Below are 14,986 nucleotides of genomic sequence, written 5' to 3'. Positions count from 1 at the left end.
TGTATATGGTACGTACACACACACATACACATACACACACAGAAAGTGACAACTGTGCTGCAAAGTGTGTAGAAGTGGGCCCTGAATGGACAGCTCCTCTGTGTTACAGTAGAAAAAAAATTACAGAGGCAGAGTGAGCAGCAGTCCAAGTTCTGGAGCTATCCAAGGTGCTGAAACCCTCTCACTCCCCCAGAAACAATGGCTGGATTGGAGGGGGAGTGCAGGCAGAGTGGGCTGAGCAGAGGAACTGTCCAAGGTAATGAATCAACAGCACGGTTCCCCTCTCAGCACTTGTTACATTCGCATGCACGGAGTAAGCCACTGTCAGACTGTTTATTTATATCTTTGATACGATGCAATTGAATTTCCCTGCTGCTATGAAGAGGGCTGCTGACTGAATATTCTTGTTTACAGACAAAATGGACCACCTCCCAAGAACTCCAGGAATTAGAATCAGTACAGTAGAAACAGTAGCAATTACAAAAATAGTGATAATAGAAATGGTGCAACAATATATGTAACATATTACAAATACGTCTGCCCTTGTTACATACTTACATCATTTTCAAGATGTTAAATAACCAAGAATATCAAAGTATATATGGGAAAGCAAATTTAGAATCAATATCAACAGTGCTCTTATATTTCATGAATCAGAAACATAATGGTGATTCAGTTTGAGCAACAGTGAAAAGAAACCATGGCTAAAGAGGGCTCCTGGAAGTGTAAATGTGCAAATAAAAAGGCTCAGCAGCACAGCAGAACACGGCGCACATACTTAACTTTCCATTAATATTGTACTGTGTATCGACTGTGTAAAAAGATTTCTATTTAAAAAGTTGGTTTCATGTTCTCCAGAGCTGCAATGATGAAATATGAGGGCAATGGTTTACACTGGGTCAATCGATTTTGAGAGTTTTGTAGCACAATTAAAAGTCTAAATTTAATTCATTATTGATATCTACGCTCAACTAACATCTACCTGCTATTCTGTTAGACACTATGTTTTGCAGTTAGAGGGAGCAAATTACCTAAAAACGTTAAATGTTTTGACTCAAAAAAACGGTGGCTAAATCCTGAACATGTACAGTTAAAAGTAAGACATATTTGTGCAATAGGAAAGTAAGTGTTAAACACAAGGTTGGATGACTAACCTGGCTATGTGAGACTGACAGACCGGTGTGGGAGAAGACGAAACAACGCATGCAGGTAGGGATCTCTCCATTGTGCTGAACTGACAGCAGTCCACAATACAGTGGCAGTGCTAGGAGCTGTCTGTGAAGTATGTGGTGCTGAAGTGTGCCAAAGGACTGTGTGCACAAAGCATTTCCTTGCTTGATGGCCATGGAGTCCTCGCAGCCTATCCCACAGTGCATCTTGCACCCATTGTTTCTGGTTCAGCTCTCCTGCTCTGAACCAGAGAGGCTGGAGGTGGCAATGCACTGTGGAATGTGCCAGAAGCACTTAATGACATCAAGGAAGGTCACTGAAATTCTCAGAGCTGACACTCAACATTTAACTGCAGGTGGATAGCGGAGATATGAACAAAGATACAGCAGATAAATGAATGATAGTGTGGAAAGATATTTGATGTCTGGGTATGGGTTAGGTTTGTCTTTACAGATGCATGAAATTGGCAAACGAGGCTGTGTTGAGAATCTTCTTTTTGTTTCCACTTCATCCATTGTGGCCTGACAAGGTTTGAGCCTTGAGCCAGGAATTTACTTTTCAAGTAGGCTGATTTTCAGCTCTCTCCTTCACTCAGATATCAATGTAAATGCACTCTACAACTGACTGGATGCATACAGGATTAATGGGGCTCCAGCTGGTTTTAGCTTCCGAATTTCAAACAGTAAAAAACATGACAGCTGGTCTGAAATACTTCAGATTTCCAACTATTCATGAAATGTAAAACAAGGTGCGTTAACAAAAATGTGGGGGGTTTTCTTTCATTTATATCTGTGATTCATTTGACAATGTTTAAATAGTTGTTCACAGGGTTTTCTGGATTTCAAGAGGTTGCGATTCATATCATCATCTTTGCACTCACCATATTTTGCTGATTGTCCCGGGACACATCTGTAGGGCTCAGTCACTTGGAGGTTTGTTTTCCTGACTTAAATGTCATAGCACAAACTGAGCCTGTGAGGTATAGCATGGCCTTGTATACCTATATATATATACAGTAAAGGTGTGGTATTAATTTATATGGCCGCTTCTCTGGAGCAAGCACTGGTGATGTTAATATTAATATTAATGCAGCCAGAATGTTGAAAGAATAAGATATCCCAACAGGAATATCCAATCTCACATTCCTATTAAATGTATTCAGACATCATCAGGAGACCAATGATGTTTTCTGCCATTAATAATGGATGGTTTTGAAAGTGCTGATGTGATCATTTTGCCAATTTCTGATGAAGTCGATGGAAATCGTGAAAAGAAACCACTGTACTGTGAGAATGGAGCCACTTCATTCCTGTTTCTTCCCTCCCTGAGAACACAAAAAGGATAATCGAGGGAGAAGATGGAGATGTTAATGTTAGAGGAGAGAACAACACACTCACTCTCTCTCCTCGGTGACTTGCTCCAGGCCACACAGGTGTGACTAAGTCTTATAGATTCATGGCTGATGGCAGAGCAGGGTTAGCGAGTGAATAGTGGGTAACTGGAGCAAAGTGCCCGCTTGCAGATAGCAGCATCCTTGGAGAAAATGGCTTGGCAACAGAGAGAGCTTTCGATCGATAATGCTCTGAGAAAGTTTGATAGGGCTTTGGTGGGGCAGACTTTTCAACACAGCATCTGTGTCTTGGAAGACCTCGGAGGTCTGCTGGGCTCCTATGATCTGCCTGTGTTTGTCTTTTTTTCTATCTCTCTTCCCCCTTTTTCTTATTTTCTATGTTGGTATCTTTCTCTGATTCTCTGTCAGCCTGGAAGCCATTCACTGTGATGATATTGATCTTTCCTCTTACTGTATCATGGACATTACCACCCAACAGTATTTCTGCTATGATATTTGTTCTGTGAGGGTTATCTTGAATACGCTTGTGTGTTCTTATACAAATTAACCTTGTTTATTTTTCATTTTAAATAGGCATTTGTCTTGTTGCATTTCAACTGGCTGAAAGTGGCACTGAGTGAGTATATACATCAAATGTAAATATTTGAGGTAAAATTCTGAGGTAGAAGTTTAGCCTTAACGATGGCGTCGCATGAGTGGCAGATAGTTACAGCAGCTTAGACCATTTTTCTTTGTCTTGGTGTGTGTTTGTCGTGTGACGAAGTGCAGTAGGGGGGATGTATAGCTGCTAGCTGTTAGCATTCAGGCATGTTATCTCTCAACGGAGTTCTCACATGTCATCACAATAACGGTGTACATCCCCTCGTCAGCCAATGCTGCAGCAACATGCAAGCTCCCACACACTGTAGTTTCACAGCTGCAGACATTGCATCACCAGGCTCTCCTCCTCATCTCTGAAGATTTCAGTCACGCTTCCCTGTCCTCCACTCTCCCCCACCTTCACCCAGTATGTTAAATGCCACACCAGGGACAATAGAACACTGGACTTACTGTATGCAAATGCTAAGGATGCTTACAGTTCTTCACCTCTCCCCCCACTGGGCCATTCCGATCACAACCCGGTTCATCCACTCCCTGCATGAATACCTTTTATGAATAAACAACCACCAACATTCAGGTATGTAAGAAGATGGCCAGAGGAGGCCAGTATGGCACTGAGGGGCTGGTTTGAAACCACTGACTGGGATGTGTTGTGCAGTCCACATGGGGAGGACATTGCCATTTTAACAACCTGTATTATGGACTACATTAACTTCTGTGTGGAAAACAGTGTGCCTACAAGGAAGGTACAGTGCCCACTGAATGAAAAGAAGTGTGTCTTTAGATCAGGGGGCAAAAATGAGCTGAGGAGGGTGCACAGCTGAAAAGGGAGATAAGGAGAGGCAAGGACAGCTACAGGAGGAGCCTCTCCATAAAAGCAGATCAGGTGAGGAAGATGAAGGATGGCATCTGCTCCAGACTCCTAAGGGACTGTGCAGATCAGCTCTGCACGGTTGTTCTACATGTCCTCAACATGAGGCTCAGTCTGGAGAGAGTTCCAGCCCTGTGGAAAACTTCCTGTGTGGTTCCAGTCCCAAAAGACTGTGCATCCCAGAGAGCCCAGCTACTTCAGGTTGGTAGCCTTAACTTCTCACCTGAAGAAGAAGGTGAAGAGTTTATACTGAACCTCCTCCGTCACCTGGCTTGCAGCAAGCTGAACCCCCCACAGTTCACACATCGACCAGGCATTGGTGTGAAAAACGCAGTCATCTCCCTGCTTCACAGGTCCTTTTCTCACCTGGAGAACACTGGGAGCACAGCGAGGGTCATGTCTCTTGACTTGTCTAGTGCATTTAACACAATCCAGCCATCACTGCTCAAGGGGATACTTGAAGGTGCCAGAGTAGACTACCTCCTGGCTGTGTGGACCATCAACTACCTCACCAACAGACCACAGTACGTGAGGCTCCACAGCTGCGTGTCTGATGGGGTGTTTGCAGGACGGGGACTCCACAGGGGACAATGCTCTCTCCTTTCCTCCTCATCCTCTACACACCTGACTTCAGACACAACACTGACAGCTGACACATCCAGAAGTTCTCAGATAATACAGCCATCGTTGAACAGGGGAATGAGCTGGAGAACAGGGAGGTCATAACCAACTTGGTCAGCTGGTGTGAACTGAACCATCTGCATATAAATGCGAGGAAGACAAAGGAGGTGGTGAGACACTTCCGCAGGAATGTCCCATGGATTACGCTGGTGAACATCCAGGGCTTGGACATTGAGATTGTGAACGAGTGCAGATACCTTTGTAATGATCAGGCCCTTTTTGGTCATTTCATGTGTTCTCATGCTCTGATCTTTAGCCTACATGGATGTCCTTCATAGCCTAGAGCTGTAAGGATAACATGGCTGGTGAGAGCCACTTCTCATAACAAAAAGGCAGGTGGCACACTGGCTGTTGACAGTCTCGTCTCCTCTTCTCTTTTTGTGATGTCTATTGCATTTAGATCTGGCATTCACGCCTTGACCAATTATATTCTGTAACGTGTATCTGATTATTGTACTGGGTTGGTCAAACCCAACATGATAAATGTGAACTTTTGTATGACAACTGGGCTCATTTTGGCTGAGATCCTCAGGGAACTCTGACTTTCTGAGACCAGCGCTGTATTACTTTATATGTGACCTCAATAAATACTTTGACTGTGAACTGAAGATTGCTTCGGACTGTTCTTGGGCTTCCAACAAAGAACCGAGTGCTTACACCTTGGTGTTCATCTTACCCACAAACTGGACTGGACAAACAGCATAGATGTCCTGTACAGGAAGGGCCAAAATCATCTCCACCTGCTAAGAAGACTGACATCCTTTAGAGTATGTCGGACACTGTTAAAAACATTTTATGACTCTGTGGTGGCATCTGCAGTTTTCTACGCAATGGTCTGCTGGGGCTATGGAAGCTCTGAGAGGGACAGAAAAAGACTAAACAAACTGGTCAGGAGAGCCGGCTCTGTCCTGGATTACCCTCTGGACAGCATTGAGGAGGTGGGTGAGAGGAGGATGATAGCTGCCATCAATCATGGACAATCCATCCCACCCCCTGCATGAAATGGTGGGGGGCTTATGCAGCTCTTTCAGTAACAGACTGCTGCATCCACTGTGTAAGATACTACCGCAGGTCATTCCAACAGCTGTCAGACTGTTTAACTCCAGCATCATTTAATGTAGCACTGTGTTGATGTTGTTTCCCAGTTCAACATCACAAACCGACTGTTTTTCTGCACTACTGTTATTTATGCTAATATATGCTCACATCCATTATATTTTGTGCAATTTTTTTTACTGTGTTGTATGTTTTTTTCAGCTGTGCAATAGTACAAACACTGTATTTATTAACCATATTTGGCTTGTGCAATTCAATGTTCTTTTTTATGCAACAGCATTTCATAAGTGCATTTCAACATATGGCACTGGTAGATTATTCATAAAAAAGACAACAGATGATTTTTTGTTTATCCTGCATCCTTTCTATCTCTGATCCTTCTATGCCACTGTTTTTGCTTATATTATCTTATCATAGTCTATTCTGTAAATTCAGGTATTGGTGTCTTCAGCTTCATGCTAACTCAGCCCAAGAAAATACATCAGAAAACTGAAAAAGGGTGACTGACCGACAGGCCACAGCAGTGGTGGAAATCCCTGATACATTCCCAGGGATCCACTCTGTCAAAACAGGCACAAGCATCTCTGTTGCTAATACCATCTGTGACACACACACACACACACACATACCCTTCCTGTCTCCCACACACCACAGCTTGCTGTATACCAGGGGCCATGTCAAATTGCAGAGTTATTCCATGGACCCACTGCGGAGTGGGAGGCACAAGTCACCATACATGCCAGCCCCCCAAATGCCCAGGCCAAATGGTGTGTCACAACAGCTTGGAAGAGAGGGAAAACACTGATAAAACCTGGACTGCTCCCTTCGGAAATGGAAGAGAGACATAGAAACAGAAAGCAAATGAGAGAGAGATGTGAGAGAGAGAGAGAGAGAGAGAGAGAGAGAGAGAGAGAGAGAGAGAGAGAGAGAGAGATTTGGAAACCTGGTAAGTGCTAAACCCCCACAATTAGCACCACTGATGGGAAGAGTGGCTCTGATCCCAAAACAATCAGATCTGGGCTTATTTCATCTCTGGGCCATCATTTCAAAAGCTGTAGCTTTGGACATCTTCAGACTGCAACTAAACTCTAAAACACTGATTAATTCAACTAGTATTGGCTATAATAATATTCTACGTTGTATAACGAGCGATGCTACAGCTTGGCATCTGTGATGTCGGAACTGTGGTGTTCTTGATGGTGATTCACCCAGTCTGTCCGATAACGTAACATCCTGTGTTCTGTGCTCATAATGGTTCAGATTTTGCAGGTGGCACTATTCTTTTTCTTCCCTTTTTTGGTGGTAGATATGATCCATGATAGCTATTTCTGCTCATCCTATCTCAACAGTTGCTCTAGTTTAAGAAATCACTGCTGGCGAAACTGGAAATGTAATCACTTTTTGTGTAGCATATGTACTGCATCAGACTAGTAGGGGATGGGCGTCTCGCATTAGGTTGTGAATCAGAAGCATACATTTTGAATGGTTCCCTGATTCATAATCTAAAAAGAGTGGGGGAGAAAAACTTACACAACAGTCTGCTCTGTGCACTGAACAGATAAAAATGTTCAAGTATGGTGAGGGACATGGTCCAGAAGACTAAAGAAAAGCCTGTACTGCATCAGAGCGGTTAGTCAGCAAGTCTCACTAAAGCTATCTGGACGGATGGTTGGATTGAAACGGCTGGACTAAGATGGAGGGAGGGACGGATGGTCTGGGAGTCTGCTCTCCCCCTCTCTCCTTCCTCCTCCCCTCTTTTCCTCTTACCATCACTCTGACACATTCAGGATTCGTGTCTCTACTTTTCCCCTTCAAACTGCAAAAGCAGCAGCCGAAGTGGCAGATCTGCACAAATGTGACACAGGCCTCATTTGCCCCGACAAACAGGAAAATGGCAAAATCTGCATCAACACTAGAGAAGCTATTAAAACTAAAGTTTGAAACACAGCATATGGCGCAAATAAAAATTAACACCGTAGCTATCATACATTCAATTTTCCATGACCAAAAAAAACGAAAAAACACCCCCCAAAAAACAGATAGCAAGATACATAACAACTATAAAAACACAATAAAGCTAAATGTGATTGAATTTTAGTGCCCATTTCATTTCAGTGTTACTCCCTTGAATCACAAAATGGTGTCAGCAGTCATTGCTCAATTGTGCTTCTCTATTCCTGGCTCATTACAACTGAGAGAATAGTGCTGGGTAATTGTTTGACCCTGCCTGCTCAACCTACGTCCTTGGCTGCTGAGAGCGCTCAACGTGAGAGTTCTATGGGATAAATGGTGGCTATTCCCACACTCTGCCCTGTGGCTGTCTGCAAACAGAGCGCCGTCGTATCAGTGACAAGAGAAGCCTGATGAAGGTACGCTGACTGCACAAACCCAATGCAGGCCCCGGCAGCAGCAGCAGCACCTCTCTAAAAGGACCCATTGTGCCCCGCCAAAGCCTTTCCCTCTCTGCAGTGAAGTGGCCATTGTGGCACGTAGAATAGCCATCCCTCTCCATCGCCTGGCAGGGAAAGTGCTGTCGTGTTGAGGCTGAGTGTGGCCACGGCTGCAGCAGTACACAGTATCTCAATATCATGACCCCCATCAGCCCCCGAGTGCCTCCTGACGCTCAGCCCATCCTTTCTACAGGTGGGGGACAATCCAGACCTAATTTCAGCCAGTGAATAGAGCGTAAGGAACAGGTGCATTCTGGTAATGGTGCATTCTGGTAATGGAAGTAGCAACATTCCAAAATGTAGCAGGTAGAGTTGTAAGCTTGTAAAGTTTTTTGCATGTGTAGCTCAAATTTGGACATCTTGTGTTGATTTGGCAGCAGGGGTGGATCTGTGGAAATATATTCATCCATGACAGGACAAACAAGGGCCTTATGGATTTCTAGGGGATGAATAAACTGCGGTGGAGTGCAACCATTCTCTTAAGGGTACTTGAATGAAAGCAATACTTTGAGCTTTTCAAGGTGCTCTGCTGAGAGTCAGCTTAGGAGTTGGGAGGAGGAGTTCAAAAGAAGAAAAAACATAAACAGAAACACTACAAGTGTTGAAAGGCCATCTGAGGAAGCTCTACTGGCTGCATGTCCATGGCCGTAGCTACAGCTCATGTGTGACTCATACAAATCACTGCACTGAACACAAGCACGTTTATATGTGAAGCGGTGACTCTCAACTTTCCTTGGACTCTCCGTATTTCCTGCACCTTATAAAATATTGTATATCATTTCAGTGGGAAAAGCCTCCTAATATGCTTTGTTGACCACAGGACAAATTAATTAAACATTCCCTGAGAGGAAAAGAAAAAAGGCTTATCATGGATTAGCTTGCATTTGATTGCATAAGGTTCTGTCCAAATAGCAAGAAAGTGACTGATGGTAATGTCCAGCACTTGTCTTTGGAAGCAAATGCTATTGAGTAGTTAGATATGCAAGTGTTATGCAAACAAATTACATGATTATGCAAAACTAGAAATAGTGTGGATGACTGATATCCCACAGCATAAGGATTAGTTACTAACACCCACTCTTCAATTATGAGCATAAAACTCTTATGTGGGGTTTTTTGTGTCCCATATCCCTGTTATGCAACCTGCTCCACTTTGAAATAAGATCCTTTCACAGCTAACCACATGTTAGCGTACCCTGGAATGGATGGGTACAATTGAGATCGAGATGGGGACAGTCTTGGTGCTCATGTATGATGAGCTAAACGTGGCTCAGAACAAGCTCTGTAGTGCAAAAGGCCACCACTGTTTACTACTGACTCTGAGTGGAAGGACTATCTTCAGGTTGCAGGTGAACATGATACATCATCATCAACAGTGAGGTTACATCAGCTCGTTTTGTCCTGAACATGCCCTTCCAAATGGGGAAGTAGGGAGTCTGGGGTGATATTTTTAAACCTGAGAAACAGCAGCTGCCTTTGTGCCGGAGTAATTTAGGTTAAACAGCTCACTGGCGGGTGCTAAAGAGATACGTCCCACACCTGAAACAGAAGCTGCCCTTAAAATCTCTCAGGCCAAGAGCTCTCTCAGTTCTGCTTTGGTTTAACACCTGAGGGAGATGACATTCGAGGTGAGGCCGAAAAGAGACAAGACGCAGACATGACAAAGTGACTTGAAATGTCTGTATTATTTCTCTATTATTGATACTTCCCCATTCTCTTTTAGAAATTCCAGCTTGACTGTAGCATCAAGGATCTTGCTTGAGCCTCTTAAAAGGCGAGCAATATGGTAATGCAAATATTTCAAATCAGGCTCTCACTGGAGGCTACAAAGAACATCTTCATTAATTCATTGGCAGTGCCTGCTTTTTGGTGGTTACTCAGATATGAAAAAGGGGGCTGGGATTACAATACTTTCAACTATTTGAGAGAAGAAAAAAAAAAATCCTCATCCAAGATTCAGATGTACTTACAAGCTCTGCTGAATGAATTCATGACCCAATCTTTGTGGAATACAGTAGAGTATGTGGCACAGATCCAGGATTTTCAGCACCCAAGCCTCTCACTTCTCCTCAATTAGAAAGACCAAAGGCAAGTTGCTAAAAGCAGCACAGCGCTTTAAACTCGACTAGTGTCATCATACGACAGTTTTGTGCCTTTTCCTCTGCACCAACAGCACGACAAGAATGTAGAAACTTTGAGATCCTCAATAATGGATGTCCTGCCAGACTGACTAATATTAGTCCCAATTTAGACATGGATATCCTATCAGCGTGGCCACACAGGAGGGAAGGTCGTAACCTGATCAGATCGACAGGCCATGCTGTATCCTCTCTTGCCTCCTGTTTCTCTCTGTCTACCGGCTCCTTCTGTTTCTCTCACAAATCCATCCATGCAGTCACTCAGGACAATGACAGGTCTTCGGTCCATCTCTCATTCGTAGGCTCTTCCACATCTACTCTGCTACTGCTTAATCAAAGGAGAAAAGCTTTAGAAGGGCGGAAGAAAGAGCAGGCTGGGCATGTCTTCCCTCATCATGGCCCCCACAGCTAAAATGGAGGGCGTGATGAGGAGTAGGGTGAAATCTTTCATTTTCCTATTGCATTCCCTCCCCCTTTTTATGTAACTTAAAGTGTCTGCCTTCTTTATAGCTCCCCTAAGCTCCCCTTAACCTCTCTTCTCCCCCTCTCTGCAGGTGAATGGTGGACGGATGAACGGGAAGATGGATGAGTGCCGGTGAACGGCAGAAGAGTGAGTTAATGAGGCAGATTGCTCTCTTTGCCGCCGTGCGAGGGATTACAGGAAGATTACCCATTCTGATTCTCTTCTCTTCCAATTTCACTCTCTCAGTCTCCGTGGTGGTAAACTGGAGGGGCGCGGCAGGGCGGGGAGGGGTGTGGGGATGGTGTGAATGCCCATTTTTGATAGAGGTGAGATAGAAGACAGTGCCTCAGCTCTCTGTCAGGGGAAAATGACAGCTGCTCAAAACACTGACCTGTGAACAGATAGAGTTTCTGACTGATGCCTCCAATCTGACAGCTGCTTCGAGGGCTGCGCCTGGCCTAAATATACCCAGCATGAGACTGAATATCTTATAAGTCACATGAGATCCAGCTCCTTCATCAAGTTCATTCACTGAGATAAAGTCGAACAATCTGGGTCTAAAGATTACACCCACAGAAGCCCACATAGTGGACACTTTACAATAAGTCACATTATGCATTTGAAAAGGTGTTGTTTTTCTGCAGTGTTCAAATGGCATGCTGATTGTGTGTTGACCCAGAATGATGGCATTTGAGTTGAAAAGCTGGAGATTTGTATTCAGGGAAGTTGTTGGAAGCCTCGTGTCAGAGGGATGAGTGAAAACAAAGAGAAGCACAGGACCTCAAATCCACTTTTTTGCACTCACTGAATAACAAACAGTGAAAAGGTCTGGAGAAATTATTCAAATTGCAGGGGAATTTGCAATTATTATAAGTCATCTCAACCCACAAAGGCAATGTTAAGCACCTTTCATGAAGTGCACTGAAAGCTCTGAGAACAAAAGTGGAATCATGTATGGGCCCATTTTCTGCTGGCAGTGTCTGCTCAGTGTGTATTGTTATAAAGGGGAGAAGCTATTTAGTATTTCCAAAGCCATTGTCAAAATAGTCGTCAGACTGAACTGATGATGAAATCATTTTTGTGAGTTTTTTTTTTGGCCAACAGCTGGATGCCAAATTGTGCTTGGGAAAAGTTACACTGGTGAGGGTGGTTGAATGACAATAAAAATGCCTGCAGAAAAGTAGAGAAAAAACAGATTTTTGACACCTCCAGTGCCAGCGAAGTCCTTCAGCGTGACCTTTTGTCCTGGCTTCATGAGTCCACACATTTCTGGCCTGAGCGCACAACCAGGAAATGAGTCACATCACCATGCTTGATTTCTAGAATTCATTTGCATTAAGAAGACAGCTGGCTCAATAAGCACGACCACTTCCTGTGTGTGGCTCAGCCAATCATCTTGACTGTGCTGCATCTTCTTCCCCTTCAAGCAATGAATTCAGGTCAGTCAATCAGAGCTGGGACACTTCTCTGTATTCATCAAACTTCACTACAGTGAGCACTATGTGAACACATTTTTTTCCTCACTATTATTCAGCTTTGAAATTAAATATAAAGTGTATTATTGCCATTTTCCTGTAGATGTGTTACCGCCTTGCCACATTTTCCAGCAAGAAAGATGAAAATACTGTGAAAAATGTCAAGGAAGTGGTTTCATACTTATTGTGACACAAATGCCACGGTTATGGAGTAAAAACACAGTCGGTCAGTCTCCCCACTGGCACTTACAGGGACTCTCCGTTTGAGATGTCTGTTTTCCTCCTCTCTGTGGTCGCGTCCTTGCCATCCGCCTCTGCGCCGATGAACTCGGAAGCGCCAGCTCGGTTTAATTATTGTAAGTGGAACTAACCCCACTTGTATCGCATAATCAAGGATCTACCGATTTGTAGTACTTGCTATTTATCCCCTGGTTCGGGGATTTTATGTAGAGACACCGTTACGCACCCCAGTGGGCGTTTGGCGACACGGTGGCGCAGGAGTCGCATACAGTCGCAGTATAGTCGGCGCAACATAGAGCCCCAAATATCCACGCACTGAACACGCTTGTATTTAAAACACATTGCGCTGACCGCGTTGGCTTAGAGAAAACACTTCTGAGGAGCATAAACACCACAGAGTGTCGGATCACAGCCGTTCTGCCTTTCAGGAGCCAATTGTAATGCAGCTGTTCAGTAAAGAAAGTATACCCTCCGGTGGCCTAATTTTCCGTGTCATAAAGATTTTATTGTAGCGTTTCATGGTAAATTCATGAAAAATGGTTGATAGATAATAATAAATGCAGCCGATGACGCCATAAATCACGAATCTACTCTGTAGTGGGTAAAATTCCAGCAAATGTTCAATTCAGGGATTTGGAGTGAAGGAGAAGTACGTGTACAAGTAAGCAGACTGTGTGCGTGTGTGACAATTAGGCCACATGTAATATCAATATCATACACGGCATGTCTCACTTGCTACAATTTAGGCTATTATTTTATTCTTAGCTATTAAAAAATACAATAGCTGAATGAGTGACGGAACCTGTAAGAATAACCCCTCAGAAGTCTTCTGGACATCGCGTGAACACATCCACAGCTCATAGAGGCATAAAAACTGACTTTCACCGTGCAGAGTGATTTGGGGATTTTTTTTTTTTTCTTCCTCAATTCACACGCTGTCACGCGTGGCTTCAAAACATATATGTCCATCATTTCCCCCACACCGGATTCAACGTGTCTGCTCCCAGAGCCGCAGAAAACAAACAGCAGACCTCAAATCCACTCGCCTCCCAAATCTCCTCCAAATATTGACCCATTACGCATCGTTTGCTGCTGGCTCCCTCTCAACAAAACAAAGCCAACAATTGCTCATTAGACTATGTGAGTGTGTATATGTATTTTAATTCCCGGTATCACCTGTCATCATTTGGAGAGCATTCGCAAAGAGTGACAAATCCTCACAGCCAGAAGAAAAGCCACAGAAGCATACAGTCACAGCAAAGAGGAGAAAAGTCCTTACTTGTGTTTTGCGGCAATCCCTCCGATATTATTCTCCAGACTTGGGGAGGTTTGTAAATATCCCTGGATATAGCCTGGATGCAATTTACGCTTCTGTGTTTCTTTTTTATCCAGAGCGTTGAGCAGACCAGAACGCAGGTTTTCTTCCCCCCCTCTCTCCTTCAAGACAGATGTGAACGGTCCTGGCCGAGTCGCTCCACCTGCATCCCTGCTGTCAAGCCAGCCAGAAGGCAGACAAAGCAACTTCTGATTCGTCTTTTCAAATGAAAACTCCTACATTCATATGTATCGCTGGGGCTTTTATTGTGGAGGTCCCGGCGCCGCGTTTCTTATGGCTGCTGCTGGGTGTCTCTGGGTGTTTTGACGCATCTCCACCTGCATCCACTCGAATAGGAAACACAGCGGCATCAGCAGCAGTTGCAGCGGCACCGCACTGGGGAGGCCGCCCACAGAGACACGCCCCGCTCCGGCTGGAGAAGGCTGTCTCACCCTGGGCGAGGGGGACGGGAGGGCAGAGCGGGATGCGCTGCTCAAAATACTCCACTTTCCTATGATCTGACAGGCAGTGAGGACTTTAGACATTTTTAAACAGGGTGGTCAAAGATGAAAGTGAATGTAATTATTAAACATAACCCAGGGAACAAGATGATCTAGTGAGTGATTTCAAGAAAAAAATCTAAGAAGGGAATGAAATTCAAAGGAAAAAAATCTGTTATAGTCATGCAAAAATTTACAGAATTTCCCCAAAGTGCAACATACAGAGTTTGTATTTTGCTGATTGTGAAGGCTGGTCACAGCTGCCTCCAGTAATGATTTCAAAGATGACATGTCATGATCCTAATTATATAAACTGCATTGTCTGAGTCAGAATGGAGCGATTACTAATGAGCCACAAACTTATTTGTATTAAGATATAACTATCAACTGGCCTGCTACTATTTACTAATGACTGTCACATTTCTGCAGGCAATTATGTACAACAGTGGGTCCATGAGCTTCATTTGATCATCATCATCATAAAGGGAAAACATCAGCATGAAAAAGAGATCACATTTTATTCCAAAGACAACATAATCCTTATTTACTGGGATACACACATACACTGCCCTCATAAAGATTTATGAGTGACTGAAGAGGTGAGTAAACAATATTATATATATATAAAGAGAAGAGAATATAGAGTTTGGTGGATTTAAGTACAAAGGGACTGGAT

At 43.8% G+C, this 14,986-nt stretch overlaps 1 protein-coding gene across 8 annotated transcripts in view; it reads right to left on the bottom strand.

The window, feature by feature from the left end:
• nrxn2b (neurexin 2b) overlaps positions 1 to 14,097 on the bottom strand; it is a 623,496-nt gene extending 609,399 nt beyond the window's left edge. For all 8 annotated transcript variants that reach the window (XM_076725432.1, XM_076725438.1, XM_076725436.1 and 5 more), the window contains exon 1: positions 13,775 to 14,097. The gene's annotated coding sequence lies outside the window, so the exon portion shown is untranslated. The remainder of the gene's footprint in view (positions 1 to 13,774) is intronic.
• Between the last annotated feature and the right edge of the window lie 889 nt (positions 14,098 to 14,986).

This window comes from Chaetodon auriga, chromosome 24 (assembly GCF_051107435.1).
Source record: "Chaetodon auriga isolate fChaAug3 chromosome 24, fChaAug3.hap1, whole genome shotgun sequence".
Classification (NCBI taxonomy): domain Eukaryota; kingdom Metazoa; phylum Chordata; class Actinopteri; order Chaetodontiformes; family Chaetodontidae; genus Chaetodon; species Chaetodon auriga.
This window is presented reverse-complemented; position numbering and strand designations above follow the sequence as displayed.